The sequence below is a fragment of the Pinus tabuliformis genome, chromosome 7, assembly GCF_031772625.1.
Source record: "Pinus tabuliformis cultivar Carrire ecotype Pingquan chromosome 7, CPIR1, whole genome shotgun sequence".
NCBI classification, from domain to species: domain Eukaryota; kingdom Viridiplantae; phylum Streptophyta; class Pinopsida; order Pinales; family Pinaceae; genus Pinus; species Pinus tabuliformis.
Window position 1 is genome coordinate 880,169,902 of NC_142293.1, and position 17,249 is coordinate 880,187,150.

Genomic DNA, 17,249 nt, shown 5'->3' on the forward strand with positions numbered 1-17,249 from the left:
TGGGGATGATGTTCCCTTGCGAAGGATCAAGAGCATAGATTTAGAAGCCTTTGTTTGGGCATGGAGTCGAAAAAGGAATCTGAAGAGATAAAAATAATAAAAGGAAATTTTTTTTCATCTTAAAGGCTTAGTCAATCAATAGCAAGAATGAAACAAGAATGAATGTGAGGTCCCAGTACGTATAAATTAACAAGTTTTATGATTATTTACATACATAAAAGACATTTATTTGTATATTAAGTATATCGAAGTAGCTATGATAATGTTTAAGACACGTGATCTCAAAAATATTAAATGTATCACTTCATAAGAACATCTAATACCATAACAATTCATACCTACTTACAGTTAATGATTAAGAAATTACATAAATCATGGAGCTAATTAAGATACATAAGAGTGACTTCCATTTTTGAGTTTATTGAAACTAAGGAGGTTAGGCATTAAGGATTTTAGATCATTTTTTTATCCATAGCATGAGTTTCTAGAATCGGATGTCGCTCCATTGCCAGCAAGCGTCCATAGCCCTAACGGAGTCATCCACTATCCTTAGATGATGAACTTTTTGGATTCTTGTTTTCTCTTCGTGTTAGAGGCCCTTCTTTCAATTTATTTAGGAAATATAATATTCACATGATGAGATAATTACGCACTAGCCTTGGTCTAATAACACTAACATTGCTTCACTATTAGTGAGAGTTCATACCCCCAATGGAGATGTTAGCATGCCGCATCAGAATTTACCACAACAGAAGGAGTGGGAGGATTACAAACTAGATTTTAATATAATGACACTAGCCTTGCTCCGTTTCCAACGAGCATCTATAGCCTCAGCGGAGATACTAGCATGTCCCACCCAAGAAAACATCAGTTCCTATCCCTAGGCTAGTATGGTGATAAGGGAAGGTCTCATGTATGATTGTGATATGACTAACTAGTTCCACCAAAGTTTCAACTTAATTTTATCAAAGATAAATATTAGAGTTATAGGTCTAGCCCTTATGACATAATGTGATCCCTTAGTATTTATGTGTAAGTAGTATGGAAGAGGAATGTGGTGAAGAATATTCAATATGAAGGTGACATTATTAAGAAATTAAGACCTGAGCCATTTAAAGATTGTTACCCCTCAAACATGATTTACAAATAAAGTCCTTAAATATGTATCTAAAAATATTGTTAATATGGTGTTGGGTTTGGAGCCTGATTATCTTCTTTATTCAGAGGTATCGCCGCATTGGACCTCATTTCATAATGTGGTGGCAACTGTGCTCGTCTATTCGTGTCGCCTTGTAAAATGTTGTAATTTCATAGTCAATCTAGGTCGTTCATTAGGTGACAATCTCATGATAGAAGTTATGTTTAATTTAGGGTTTTTTTTACCTTAGAAGGCAACCCTTCACTATATATGAGGCAAGGATAATTTTAGGGGCGAATGTTCGCCCTTTGGCGAAATTAAGGGGTTTTAAATTTTTAGTGGGCGAATATTTTGTATCATAGTACATTTTTACAAATCACCTCAAATACCCCACCTTATTTTAAGGGAGAGGGTAAAAGATGTAAATTTAGCCCTTGAAATTAGGACTTACAACCTTCCATTCGCCCATTTTCAAGAATAGGTTTTATTTAAGTGAATCCTATGGGCCAAATACCATATTTATAAAAGAGGTATGGTAAATTAATAAAAATATAAATAAATGAGAGGTATGGTAAATAAATAAAACATTTTTTATATTTACTCCATAAGTCACCTTATATACATGTAAGGGTGTAAACAAATAAAAATATAAGTAAAGTGGAGGTATGGTAAATAAATAAAACGTCTTTTTATACTTACTCAAAAGGTATGGTAAATAAATAAAAATATAAATAAACTAGACGTATCGTAAATAAATAAAACCTCTTTTTATATTTAGTCCATAACCCTCGTTCTATTTATGAAGGCTCAAGAAAGAGGTTTCATTTAAGTGAATCCTATGGGCCAAATACCATATTTGTAAAAGAGGTATGGTAAATTAATAAAAATATAAATAAACGAGAGGTATGGTAAACAAATAAAACATTTTTTTATATTTACTCCATAAGTCACCTTATATTTACGAACACTCAAAAAATGGGTTATATTTAGGTGAAACCTATGGCCAAAACACTATGGGACAAATACCATGGACTAGATTGTTATTAATACCATGCAAAAAACCATTATTAACCCTAATATTAGCATTAATAAAAATAAAAATGGCGCATGGTATTGACCCATGGTATTCACCAAAATGGCACATGGTATTGACCCATGGTATTCACCTGGAATGTAGCCTATTTAAATGGGGGAATTAAACCAACATGTAGCCTATGCTAAGATTCATTAGGACTTTACAAAGTTTTATTATTTAGTGAAAGACTCACCAAGATCTTACAAGATTTTATAATTGAGTAAAATATTCGCCATGCCTGGTGAGAGATTCGCCAAAAAATTATATATACATATTATATTATTGATAAAATCGCCTTCCATTTTTCCTAGATACCATGGAGATTCGCCCATTTATTATATTTATAAATTTAGGGGGGGGTTCTTAAAATTTTCCCTGATATGAGGGAATTGTATTGTGTCTATGTAGATGTGTATTTTGAGCGAGAAAGAGAGAGGAGATTGAGAGTGAAGAGGGAATTACAACGGATTTGCTATACGTTGTATCTCTTCATTTTGCTGGATAAGATAAAAGGAAGGACTAGTTGTTTCTCTATGGACGTAGCCCAAATTGGGTGAACTACGTATATCTGTGTCTCTCTTGTTTTATGCATTTTTTGTGTTTATATTTCTGAAATATATTTTATGTGTTCCATTTCTCTGTAATATAATTTTCTAACATATGGTTAATACTAAGGATTCATATATGGGTATTCCATTCTACTTTGATCGCATAAAAACTCTTTAAGATGAAAAAAACCTTCATCTTTATTCATTCTAAACCTAGGATGCAGAGAAGGTGTTTTTTTGTAAATGATTTATATACAATGTGTTTTAATGACAATATTTATCCAAAAAATCGAAAATCCAGTGTAACCAGACACAAATATTCCAATGACGAACTTCTTGACTTTAGGCCTCAATTTGATTAATAATAATAACATATTCAACTGTTGAAAGAAGGAGGGGAGAAATTTTTTTACCAAGACATCGAGATATATATTCACATTTGATTGGAAACAAGAAAAAACATTTTCGAAGTATGCACTCATCCATGCTTCAATGAAGTCCTGCGGGTTTGTATGAACATCTAATGAAGAAAATCTTGAAATATTAGCAACTTTTCCATGAGAAATACTTTCATGTATCCCTATTTCATGGTTATCTTATATTGCCATAGAGTTAATCATGTCAAAGTTTAAAAATAAACATATAGCAATAAAATTCAATACATTAACAGCCATAAGATCTATAGTATGATCTTCTCATTGTACCATATGATCATCATGAATGGGTTCGTCATCATGTATTGATGTTAAATTAGTTAAATCTTTATGTTTAACATATTCATTTGCATCAATGGAATTAAAATAACAACATGATTGTAAATTTATAATGGTAAGTTGATTTTTATTCAATTCAAGATTGTGAGAGGAAATTGTGTCATCTTCATGTGTGTTGTACATGGGTGGTTTTGAAAAATAAACATAACTCTCACATACAGAAGAATCAAAATTACTAAGATATCATTACATGTCATTTCATTAGATAAAACAAGATCTTCGACTAATGATGATTCATCCACATAATCATAAATATGTGATGCTGATACAATTATTGGTATATTTTCCTCTTCAACATCATTTGATTTACAAACTTTATAAACACTACCCTCATGAGAATCAAAATAAAAGAAATTAGATTTATCGTCGATGTTTAATCTATTAGATTCTTTAAGGTTCTCTTGACACTCAATATTAGATGTTACACTTAGTCCATCTAAATTTTCATTTGGTAAATCGAGAGAGGGTAAGCATTTTTCGTTAGAATCAACATCTTTCCAACTCACTATTTCATCATTAAATCTTCTTTAAATGTTGAATGAGAATCACCACAATGTTCATCTAATAAACAACGAAAATTTCCAAGTGAATTAGAGGGACACATAGTTGCATAATGTTCATAGAAAACTGTATGGAAATCCTTTAAAGATAAAATAATTGTGGGAGGAAGTTTCTGATACCACTGTTGAGCTCTATCTTCCAATGACATCATGAACAATTTCATCCATACGTCCTCATGTTAGACCCCCATCCTAAGAAGAGAATCATGAAATAAGAGCAAATGTTCAATTTGATCATCGTCTTCATCTTCATGAAAATGTGGTAGGTAGGTATTCCATATGTCTATATCTGGTAACTCATTTGGAAACCCTACAATATGATGAAAATCCAAAGTAGAAAATGTGATGCAATCCAAGAAACAACCATTAGTAATTATAAATGAGGGAGTCATCAGGTGAACAATAAAATAAAGAAATATATACTTGAAAAACCTTTAAGAAGTTTGCAACTGTGATCCTATTCACCAACATATCACATAATTAATCAATTAATCTAGCTACCAGGAAAATGAAAGTTTAACAATTCGGTCCCCGACAATAGCACCAAATTATGTTCATGCACAAATTGTCCCGGTAATTGAGGACGACCTAAGACCACATCACTGAGGATCCTAGATCCCCCTGCTCTAGGTGGCAAGGGCTTACCTCCCTTTCACCACAACGGGTATTCCCTGGAGATAATCAAAATTGAATGCTTGTTGTAAAATAGTGTGAAATAAATATTTTCTAATTAAACAAATAAATATGCCAGATTATTAAATAAAAAATATTTTAAATAAAATAATGTTTTTTAGGAAAAAGAAATGGTAGGTGCATATTTCAAAAAAAACTTATTAAATTGAAACTTCATTAATGACAAATGAGGCAAATTAAAAGGTTAATGAGAAATAAAATTAAAATTAAAGCACACTGGTGTTAAATACATCTAATTGGACTATATTGTTTAAATAACATAACATCAAGTATTATTATTATTAAACCTACATAACAATTAGAATAATTTAATTTAATAATTTCCAATAACAAATATTAGAGAAACATTAAATTAAATGTAATGTGTGAAATATTAGACAATATGAACAAGTCAAATAATGAGTAATAATCTCTCGTTTTCGTGAGGGGAAAATAGTGAAAAACAAAAGTAAAATAAAAAGGGGAATAAAATTTAAAGAACTTATTTTTTATGGCATTTGAATTTATAGTGCACATAACCCTAAAAATCATATATTCATGGAATTAAACTTGCAACAATTAAATTCAAATTATGATTTTAAAATCCCAAATATCAAGTATTCCAAAATTTAAAATCATTTAATGTATTAAAAAATGATGCATAATCAAGTTAAGCCACCATTCTGGAACAATGAACCAGTGCATAAAAAATAAAATTAAAAATAACACAAAGGAAGAAAAAAAAAATGGAAGAACATAAAAAAAGTGAATTATAATATTATTACTAAAACCTTCATGTGACATCGAAGGAGACCATTTGCAACATGTACAATATGGTTGTAATAGTTAGAGTTTTCTTTTCAAAGCTACCATCCTCCAACCTGTCAAAAAGATTCTATCAAAAGGCTTCTTCCCAAAAAGCTCCAGAAATAAACCCTGACACGCCATTTTATATTTCTGGAAACTCGTTTCCCATTTGGTTCTCATAACTTCCAAATAAAATTATATTAATAATTATTATTGTAACGAAATGAAAGACAAATTCCATCATCGAAATAAATCCTCGCTCAAATTCTCCACGTTAAAAATCCTTTGAATAATATTGCTGCATTAAAAGAAAATATATAATTAATTCTCAAATATAAAACATTATAATAAATGAAATTAAAATATAACTCACCCTTTCTAATGCTCTCCAAATAATATTATCTCACATTTATTATTAATGAAATTTAATTTTTTTACCTTAGGTAATGCCTAGTAAAAGTTCTTCACTATATAAAACATTAGGTCATAAATTATGTATTTAACGTGAAGCATTTTCCAAAAACCCAAGACAGAATCCAAAATATTAAATGTAGTATGATTTTATGTTTTAAATTATAAAACATTAGGTCATAAATTATGTATTTAACGTGAAGCATTTTCCAAAAAAGCAAGATAGAATCCAAAATATTAAATGTAATATGATTTCCCTTTTAAATGTTTGCATTTCTACAAAATTTGTCATGAAATCTCAATGTTCCTCCTATACATAATTGAAACTTGTACACTTTCTTCATCTAACCATTAAAAATAAAAAAATTCAATTTAAAATAAAACAAACCTAAAATATATATTCCTTTTATAATATGAATCATAAATTTAATTATATATTCCAGATTTATATTTTAATTGGAAGTAAAAAAAATTAAATATAAATTATATATATATATATATATATATATATATATATATATATATATTACGGAAACAATATGATATATACAAACATGAAATTTTAACTTCACATCATACCTATAATGTTACAATTTCAAATAAATATAATATATATGATATATAATTTATGTATATAATTCCAATTTCAAATTTTATTTTTTCAGAGAGAAAAAGCAGAATATATTATATTGAGATCATATAATAGTCAGAGTACATAAGAGGCAGCATTGCGAAAAGTGCATATACAGACATGTAGCAGATTGAGCACGATAGACTTATAACAGAGAGAGCATGTAAGACATATAACAGAAAAATCCCAATATGATGGAAAAACAGTGAGCAGCAGCACTAATCCAGGGGCAAAGCACCCGAGATCAGGGGGATGATGGAGTTGATCGGCAAGCTGAAACCCTGAAAAATACAACCATTCCTCCATTTCCAGATGTGCTAGCATGTCAGAATGAAGAGGGCGCGCCTGGTGGGGCATTGAGAGGCCCACCACAAGAAAGCATCCTGTACAGATGAGAACAGACGGGAGGAGAAACCAAAAATCAAGGAGAGCTCTGACCAGATTGCCGAGGAGGCAGCACATTGAAAGAACATGTGGAAATTTGTTTCTGCATCAGCCAGGCAGAGATGGCATCTACTAGGGCCGAGCCAGCCTTTGTTCTGGAGAACGTCCCAGGAGAGATTCTTGTTATGGAAAAGGAGCCAAGCAAAGAGGATGGATTTGAGAGGACAAGGGGCTTTCCATAGCTTGACAGGGAAGATGACGGGGGGACGAGGGAGAGCAGATGAGAGGGCAGAGTAGATGCAACGGACAGTGATGGGATGGATGGAGGATTGAGGGGACCAGGTTAATTCATCCTTGATGCCAAGTTGGAGGACCCCCTGATGAGTGAAGTGGAGAACGAAAGAGGACCATAGGGGGCGGAGAGGAGGAGGGATGGCGAGCTGGTGTTCAGATTTCCAGTTGGGTTCCAGAGAGGAGCATGAGTCTATTAGTTTGGACCAGGTGAAGATACCCCTAGTGTGGAAGAAGGAGAGGAGGGCCGGTGGGATCATTGATTCAAGGTTGTATAAGGTGGGGTCAATGCCAATGAGAACAGATGAGCCCGTGAACAAAGTCCATTTTAGATTCTTCAAGAAAAAAGGTTGGATCTTTTTGAAACTACACCAAATGGGAGAGCCCTGTTTGATGCCAAGAGAAGACCTTCTGAACCAGAAATCCATGTTCCTGCCCTTTTGGTATCTTTGCTTGATAAGGGAGCTCCATGGGCCGTTCCCAAAAATACCTCTGTGAAGTGTTTTGCAGATGAGCGCTCTCCCAAAGAGCCGCATGTTTAAGAGGCCCCATCCCCCGAGCTTCTTCGATTTAGAGATGAGATACAACCTCACAAGATGAAATTTTGTTTGGTAGGATCGCCCGCCCCAGAGGAAATTTGCAGCAATGGACTGCATTTTTTTGGTGATGGAGGCGGGAAGAATGAAGAGATGTCCCCAATAAACCGCAAGTTGGGAGAGCACCGACTGAATCAAAATGAATCTGCCAGCTAGGGACAAAAGACGTAGTTCCCATTTGGAAATCTTTGTATAGAAGCGTTCAATGAGCCAGAGCCAATCCAGGCATCGGTTACCCTTGACTTTGAGGCGAAAGCCCAAATAAGAGAAACCATCCTTTAGAGGGGCAAGAGTAATGCCGAACCGATCCGCAACCCATTGAGTAGAACCCGGGATTGATTCGTTATGATATAACACTGTTTTCCCTTTGTTGATCATTAGACCTGTGGCAGATTGGAACTTCTGGAAGAGCACGTAGAGACAAACCCAAGTAGATTTACAGAGCATAGCAAAAATTAGAATATCATCAACGAAGAAGTTGTGGGAAAGAGAGATATCCTTACATATCTTGACCGGTTTACATCTACCTTGAGCGACAGCATGATTGATATGGGTGCTGAGAGAATTCATAACCAAAATGAATAGGAGAGGGGAGAGAGGGCAACCCTGGCGGAGCCCTCTCTCAGCCTGGAAGAAAGATGTTGGAATACCATTAATGATTACTGAGTAATGGACAGTTTCGACGCAGGCCATAATCCAGCTGATGGCCAATGGTCTTAACCCGATTTTAGCAAGGAGGACCCTGAGGAAGCTCCAGTCAACGCAATCGAAGGCCTTTTTCAGGTCGATCTTGAGGGCCGCAGCATCAATGTTCTTGGTGCAGATGGAGAAAAGGCACTCCTGAGCCATGGCAACTGCGTCGAGGATAAGTCTATCCTTTAGGAAAGCGTGTTGTTGCTTTGTTATGAAGGAGCTGAGAGTTTTTTTCATTCTTTCTGCAATAAGCTTGGAGATGATCTTGTAGAGCGAGTTGCACAAGGATATCGGCCTGTAATCCCCAAAGGATGTAGATTTTTCTTTTTTGGGAATCAAAGCAATAAAGGTGGCCGAGAGAGCACTATTGATGCTACCAGAGTGACGAGAGGCATCCACCATGTTGAGAAGGTCACGGTTGAACAGTTCATAAAAATGTGTGAAGAACTCTATCGGCAGGCCATCGGGCCCTGGGCTTTTTTCTTTTTTGAGACTTTTGACAATATCGGAGAGCTCACCCTCAGTGACAGGCCGAAGGAGTTCATCATTGGCAGCGTCGTCAAACATAACCGGAAGGTGTTCGACCGCCCATAGCATATCGTCAATGTGACTGTGTTGCCTTTTGTATTGATTGTTGAAGAATCTTGTGGCCTCTGCGGAAATGTCCTGTTGGGAGAACAGGCGGACTCCGTTACCATCTTCAATTTCCCAAATCGCATTCTTTGTTCTGCGGGCGTTAGCGAAATTGTGAAAGAATCTGGTGTTCCTGTCACCCTGTTTGAGCCAAGTTGCTCGACTTTTTAACCTCCAATATTGTTCCTCTTTAAGGAGCAGCTCTTGCTTCCTCTTTTCCAGGGACCTGAGGAGAACTTTCTTGTCAAAGGAAAGGCCATGTAGATGGATTGTTGAAGAGAGCGAGCTGATTTCAAGATTGATGTTATGGAGATCCTGTGAATCAGACGCCTTCTTTTTGATCTGCCATGTCTTGATTTTCTCCCGCAGCTTGTGAATTTTTTCACGAAAAGGGAGGAGGAATGCGTCCTCTGCTTGGATGATGATCCTCCAGCTTGACTTGATGAAGTCAATAAAAGATTCATCCTGAAGATAAGAGGAGTTGAACTTAAAAGAATAACCCTTTTTTTGCTCGGTGTGCATCCAATCAAGAAGGATGGGCTTGTGGTCCGAGGACAAATCCCCACCAGTTTTAGCAATTGGCATTCCCCACAGTTCTATGATGTTTGATGACAGCAAAAAGCGGTCAATTTTTTTGGCAATATAGGCCGCACCCAACCTGCCATTGTCCCATGTAGGAGTCAAAGATTCTGGGAGTATATCAACAAGATCTCTTTTCAAGAGCTCCCCTCTCAATCTGTGTGCCAACTTATCCACGGTGGAGCATTGACCCCAGCATTCTTCCGATCTGAGAGTGAAATTTAGGTCACCTGCAATAAGCAAAGAGTTAATGTCTAGAATTTCCGATTGGAATAAGGAGTCCCAAAAGGGAAGTCTATTCCGGTAGGGCGCATATATATTTAACAAATTGAGAATATGAGGTCTTCCTCTGATGGATGCCGAAATAAGAATTCCAGCCATGCATTTGAAGGCTTTGGCTTTGACGAAGAGAGGATCCCAAAGAGTAACAAGCCCACCGGAAAGGCCTTCTGCACTGGTGGCTGCCATGTGCCATGTGGGAAACATTCTTCGAAAGAAAGCCAAGGCCATATGGCTAGAGTGCATGGTCTCTTGAATAAAGATAATATGAGGACGAGCCGATAGAAAAGTCGCCTTCAGAGCCAGAAATTTTGGGGTCGCTCCCAAACCCCTGATATTGTATGATATTAAGAAGGTCATTTTGACTGTTGGCCAACCGAGCTTGCTCTAAGGGGCTGTGGCAGAGGAGACTCCATGATGGGAACATCGATGAGAGGAAAGTTAATAACACCCAAATCAGAAGCAGTCGTCCTACCTTTGTAATGTCTGCTCCCACCTCTGTGCTTCTTTCTTACCGTGATATTTTTGGCCGAGTCTGGACTGATGATGGGGAAAGAAGGTTTATGAATGGTAAGCGGTTCGAGAATGGAGGGATGAAGGTTGAGGAGAAGATCTATATCGCTATTGAGAACATTAACCGGGGAGCCAGTTGGAGAATTACAAGGAGTCGGAGTCAGCTGGGGGGCTTTGCCTTTATGGGAGGAGGGGGGCGAATTTAAAGGGGAGGGCGAGGATGAGGAAATTTGGATGGGGAGTGAGCCCACAACAAAATCATCGGCGTTCATTGCTGGCGGAGAGGGAACCACACTCTCTTCAAACTGTTCAGGGACCGGAGAGCTAGTGAAGGCCGCCATGTTCATAAGCGGAGGGGAGAGCGGGGGGCTTTTGAAATCAGCAAGATTGGGCGACTCCGCTCTGTTCAGCGAGATTTCCTGTGAGCCGCGATGTTCGGAAGACATAAAGGAGAAATGATTCCCCGTGGGGCTGTCACTTTCTGAGCGGGATGGAGAATTAATTTGTCTTTCTTTCACCTTTGTGAACCTGTGGCGGCGGAATTTGCAGTCTCTGATGAGATGTCCCGTTCGGTGGCAAGAGGAGCATCGGAACGGGATACCCCAAAAATCCAGCCTTTGGCATATTCGAGAACCTTCCCAATAGATTTCAATTTGATCCGGATAGCCACCCTTGTATGGCCTTTCGATGAGAATCCAGGCGATTCTCTTGTCCTTTTCGCCACGGACCCATGGGTCGACATAGATGAATTTGCCAATCGCGTTGCCAATTAGAGCAAGAGTGTCCGGCGACCATAGCTCGAGCGGGAGATTTGGGAGTTTTACCCAAATCATACTGTGTGAGGGGGTATTTTTCAGAGGGTCGAAGCCGAGGTACCATCTCGAGAGGGAGAGGAAGCTCCTTCCCGATACCCAAGGTTTGTTTAAAACCTTCTCCAAGTCTTCCTCCTTTTGAAAGTGGAAGGAAAACCATTCTTTCATGAGACGTGAGATAACTGGAGTATACCCGATGATGGGGGACCATGATTTTGAAATCCAGCTTCTCATTTGAGCCTCGTCCAGTTCCGGGAAGAACCATTTCCCGACTAGAGCATTCTTTTGCAGGCTCGCTATGCGCTCCACCAGTTGAGAGCCCGAAACTGAAACCGCTTTCGGGGGAGGGACAGTCTTGACCGGGGCTTTGTGCCTGTAACGGCCATGCAGCTGTTTGTGAGAGGCAAGAAGAGGAGGGTCCCTCAGCCCAGTCGGAAGAGAAACTGACAACGTGTCATGCCAGCTGGGATTCCCACTGGCATGTAAGCGAGTTGATTCGGATTGAATGGCCGCGGCAAAAAGAGCTTTCGTGGCCGGGGAGTCGCTGTCCTCTGCCATCGATGTCAGGAGCGAGATCCCAAAAAGGGATCCCCCGTACCACCCGAATTTAAGGAAAATCCCCAGGAATGTCACCGACAGAGAAAGATGCCTAGACAATGAGACTGTTGCAGAGAAAAGTTCTGGAGAAAGTACAGGATGAGATTGCTGACCAGAGTTCCCGGCAAACGAAAGGACAGATAGAAGACAGAGAAGAGTCTAGAAAAGAGTTTTGTAAGGGGAGGTGACGATATCCAGCCGCCGAAAAAACAAGATGAGTGTAGAAGAAGGGTGGTGCAGTTATGGATAGGTAGAAATAAAGCCTGCAGTTGCAGAGAGGGGATATCGAGGCTAATTAAGGATGACCGGAAAAAGAATTTTGAATTCTTTGGCCGAGAAAAGGCCGGAAAAAACAGTGAGTCTCTGTGAGGTTCGAAGGCGGGCCGCAACAGATCTTCAGTTCAGCTGTTGCAGGCAGGGCAATAGCAGAAGCATCGACAGATGCACCACCAATTCCCTAATCTAAAACGGATGTCCTTGCATGGGCTATAAATGTAAAAAGAAGTTCTGATTCTATTTAAGATAGCTTTCTTCATAATGAAGCCCAAAAACAGAAAGAAAAACCGCGCAGACGAGAATCTTCAAACGATAATTATAGCAGATATAATTTATGGAGAAACGGAATAGGAAACATAGCTTAGAATGTAAAACCCATGATGCATAACCTTACAAAGTCGAAGCTAAATAAACGAGGATGGCTAAGTTATCAGAAAAACTAACCTGTGAGAGGAGCCGCACAAACGCCGGGGACGGAGAGCCGAAACCATGAAGACGCCATGAGCGGAGAAAGACAGTGATAGCAAGAGAGCAGAGTGAAAACAGTGACGGGAGGAAGGCGGCCCGCCAGCCAGCAGGCTGGGGGGAAACCAGAAAAGAGCCTGTGCGAGATGGTTAAATAGAGTTTGATGAGAGAGAGCAATGGTCGTGTGGGCTAGAGGTCTGCATGGCCTAAGAGTGCCACGTTTTGGAGTTACATGCAGAGGCTTGCATGCAAAGGATCCACGTTCGAGGCCGGGAGCTGATGGCGAAATGGAGCGAAATGGAGTGGGTGGCTGGTTTGTCGAATAGATGGCAGCTATTGGATGGAGCAGGCAAGACGGAAAGCTATTGGTCGCAGAGTATCCGCCTGGTCGGAAAGCTATTGGTTGAAGCAGCCATGGCTTCGTTGTTGACACCTCCCCCGGCGCGCGCTCCTCCCTCTTCGACTTCCCCAGAAATTGAAATTCTTTGTGAAGCTCTTCAAATAGGTTACCGAATTTTGTCTTCCATTCTCAACATTCTGTAGATATCTTCGGGTAGCAAAGATTCCACAAACCAAAACACCGATTTCGTCGTTCCTCGACGCGAACGCTGAGTTCTTTAGCTTGCATCTACCATCTTCATTATGCTCCAATTTCAAATTTTATATATATGTAGATTTTTATATATTAGATTCCAATATATACCACATAAAAATCATATAATTTATTATACAATTTCGGAATTAATGGTTTTGAGAAACTCTAGGCAAGTTAGGCCCGACATATTATAATAACCGTTGACATGTTTAATCGAATGATCATCGAAGAAAGAAGAGTCGGTAGTTAATCCTTTAAACATGTCTGATGGGTTTATACTTTTTACGTTGGTTAAATAATTTGATAGCATTAAAATACTTGTTGAATTGAGGCTTTTGTGATTTATATCAAGTTTATGAAAAGTTCTTCAACGTAAATCACATGTAATATATTTGTCGCCTTGTTTGAGACCAACGAGTGTGGTTCATCGTCAAGGCGAGTTGAAGAAAATACTTGTTTAGAAGCTCATTTAAGGGAATGAATGTGTTTTTGAAAAAGTCTTTTTAAACATCTGTTGGGTTATATTTTATCTCTCTTTTTTGAAATGGTTTTTTTTACCACCTTGTGAATAGGTAACTGTCAGACTTAATCTAAAGAAAACCCAAAACTTTTTCGAAATATTATTTATGAGTTGTATGAGGTAGTGAGAGTAAAAACCCAAAACTTTTTGGAAATATTATTTTTTGGAAATATTATTTATGAGTTGTATGAGGTAGTGAGAGTAAAGTAATAGATTAAGAGTTTATTTGTTTAAATTTTCAATTCTTTATATTCTATTTAATAATTCTTTGTTTTTAAATTCAAGCTTCTGTGATCTATATCATAATGTATAAAGAGTTTTTCGGAAGAAGTCACATTGAAGATTTAGATCGACGCGTTTTGAACCAGCAAGTGTGGTTCATCTTCAGGACACAATGAAGAAACAGGTCCAGGAAGAGGGTTAAATAGGAAGACATGTCAAGCTAGAAGAAAACTACTATGTTTGACTATGGGAAAGAGAGGGGATATTGGTAATATTTAAATTAATAAAATATATATAGATATATATATAATTTTTAATTTTATTGGTAAACCAACTAACAACAATATCTGATGACATCCAATTCACATATTTTTTTTTAAATAACAAAAAATTAAAATTAATAATTTCAATTATATATATATATATATATATATATAGGGGATTCTTAATAAACACCTACACATATTAATAAATAAAGGATTCTTAATAAACACCTACTCATATTAATAAATAATATAAATGTTGAACCTATATATATAATAACAATATATAAATAGTTCACTATGAATAAATTTTTTAATATAAATTAATATAAAATTGAATATTAGAGTATATATATATATATATATATATATTTTTTTTTACTTTATCAATATATATATACACCTAATTAAAGATTAAACCATAATAATAACAATTAAATATATAAAAAGAACCTACTCATATTAATAAATAATAATAATGTAAAATTGTTTATAAACAATATATCTAAATTACTATGTATAAGTATTGATATTAGAATTATTAATATTTATATTAATATTACCACAAAAATATTTATAATGCAAGAACAAATTCTCAGAGTGTTAACAATATATATATATATATATATATATATATATATATATATATATATAAACGGCAGAGAGAATTAATAAGAGAGGATGAGAATCTAACAATTACTAATTTTCCAACCATCGTCCCTATTAATATTACTAGAAGACCTCTCAATTTCAATGGCTTCCCTAAACTTCCAATGATGAAAATGGGGAATCTTAGCGATTACCCTTGCCTCCTCAATGCATATATGATGCTTAGTCTTCTAAGCTGAGGATTTTTCCCTCCCGTGTTTAATATCAACAACATGTTCCTTAATCCTCTGGTTTATAGAACGACCAGTTTCACCTATATAAGAGGTTCCACAGGAACAAGGGATGATATAAACACCTTTCATATCCATGGGGTTCACTTGGTCTTTAACAGACATGAGGGAACTCCTAATGGTGCTGAGGGGTGTAAAGGTCGAGGAAATATTATGCTTCTTCGGGATTCTCGTAGTTTTATTAATTAACTTAAATTGTAATTTTTTTATTATTATATTGTAATTTAATTCATTTTATTTTATAGGTTAATTATTTAATTGATTTATTACCTATATCATTTATGTTTATTTTATTTAGTTTAATTTAATTTTTATTATGTTAAGTTGTTATTTGAATGATGTTTGAGTTTTTAGTTTTTATTTTTTATAATTATTTTAATAATTTAAATTTCCTTAAATGTTTTATTATTTTTTATTTAATTTAATTTTTTATTTTAACTTATTATAATAATAATGGTAATTTATAATTGAAATTTCTTATTTTTTTTTATTTTAAGTCAGAGTAGAAAACTTATATTACAATAGCATAAAATTTGTATAAAATTTTGTTGGTATGTGAGACTTGAAACCAGACCAACTGCAATATAATATGACTTTGTTCCAAAACTTGACCAAACTTGCCAAAATGTTTTCTTGTTTGTAGTAATTCTTAGGCACATCATCAAAATTAATATTTCTACTACTTAGCCATTTGCAAGTTACTGAAGGCCTGAATGAAAATCTGAGTTCCTGATCTAGATCTACAGACTTTCTTGTTATTCTATTACTATGCTTCGACCTACCTAGCCTATTGACTAGAAAAAGAAAAATTAGACACAAAAACATGGTCATTCTCCAAAGGACATGGATGGGGACTCCACCACACCTGATCCAGAAGCAGGTGTATTTTTCTCCCCTGGAGTTGTTGCAGTTGTCACTCCCACTCTTGGATTTGCTGGCTTCTTGTCGTTGTCTTCAACTACCTATTTGAATTTGTTTTTCGTTAATTTAGTCAGACCGCCGAGTCCCTTCCCTAGAGTAATATCCAAGTTATGGATATATTTCAAGTAAATTGAAAACATTTTGTTCATGTCATTAATTCAGTCATCCTGCAAGTGTTCTATGTTCACCACCTGTTGCAGAGCCTCATTGACTCTCTTCAGTTGTTTCTCAATTACATTCAGTCATAGATGGTATTCCATTTGATGCTTGATCCTTTCTTTTGCTACTTCCGCTTGTAGCTTTCACATTAACGTTTTAACATTCCATGTTGTTTCCAAAGTCCTATGATAAATTGTTTGTCTCATTCTGGATTTCCTAGTATCTATTATCTAGTTGACCTCCTCTTTAATTTTGTCTTTTTGGGTATTATGTCTGACATGTCGCACTTCACTTTCCCATACCACAATGACCTCTTTGTCGCATTCTAGGATGGATGTGTGGTAATTTAGAGTTGCTTCATTCACCGCCTCCTCTATTCTGGTTCTTTTTCCCACTGTAGAGCTTTGAGCTTCCTCTCTTGGCCTCCCCCTCAATCTACCACTCCCATTTCTCTGCAACTATTCTAGCTATCATGGTTCACATATGGATAGTTGTTCCTCTTGTTTCATACCAACTTATCACAATGCCTCCTGTGGATCGCCCATCCATGGCATATAAAGGAAAAATTCCGAGCAGTGCTGACCGACTCTTTCTTAGGGTGTCGTCCCTGTTAATTTCTGGCAGCTTTCGTTTACCAATGTTGTTGCAATTCATTTGTTTGACAAAGGAATTATCTTCTTTCTCATTTGCCTCTTCATACGGCCTGAGGAGTCCCATTATCACCTCAGTAATGTTCCAGTTTTTCTTCACCCTGTGTTTTTCCCTTCCCCATTTCTTCACTCATCCTTTCTCATAAATGCCACCTCCGGGCCAACAATTATGCAATCCTGGGTTACACTCTTTCCCATCAGTACCCATCATGTCCTTCAGACCCTGTTGACATGTACCTTCTCAATATTACCTAATTCCCTTTACTCATTCGCTCATATTAATGAT

General features: G+C 36.5%; 1 long non-coding RNA gene across 1 annotated transcript; it reads right to left on the reverse strand.

The window, feature by feature from the left end:
- Positions 1-5,518: 5,518 nt before the first annotated feature.
- Positions 5,519-12,864, reverse strand: LOC149250418 (uncharacterized). Its single transcript, XR_016265946.1, has 2 exons — positions 12,713-12,864; positions 5,519-5,871 (listed from the first exon to the last, which is right to left on the reverse strand). It is a non-coding gene; the product is annotated as an uncharacterized LOC149250418 (long non-coding RNA).
- Between the last annotated feature and the right edge of the window lie 4,385 nt (positions 12,865-17,249).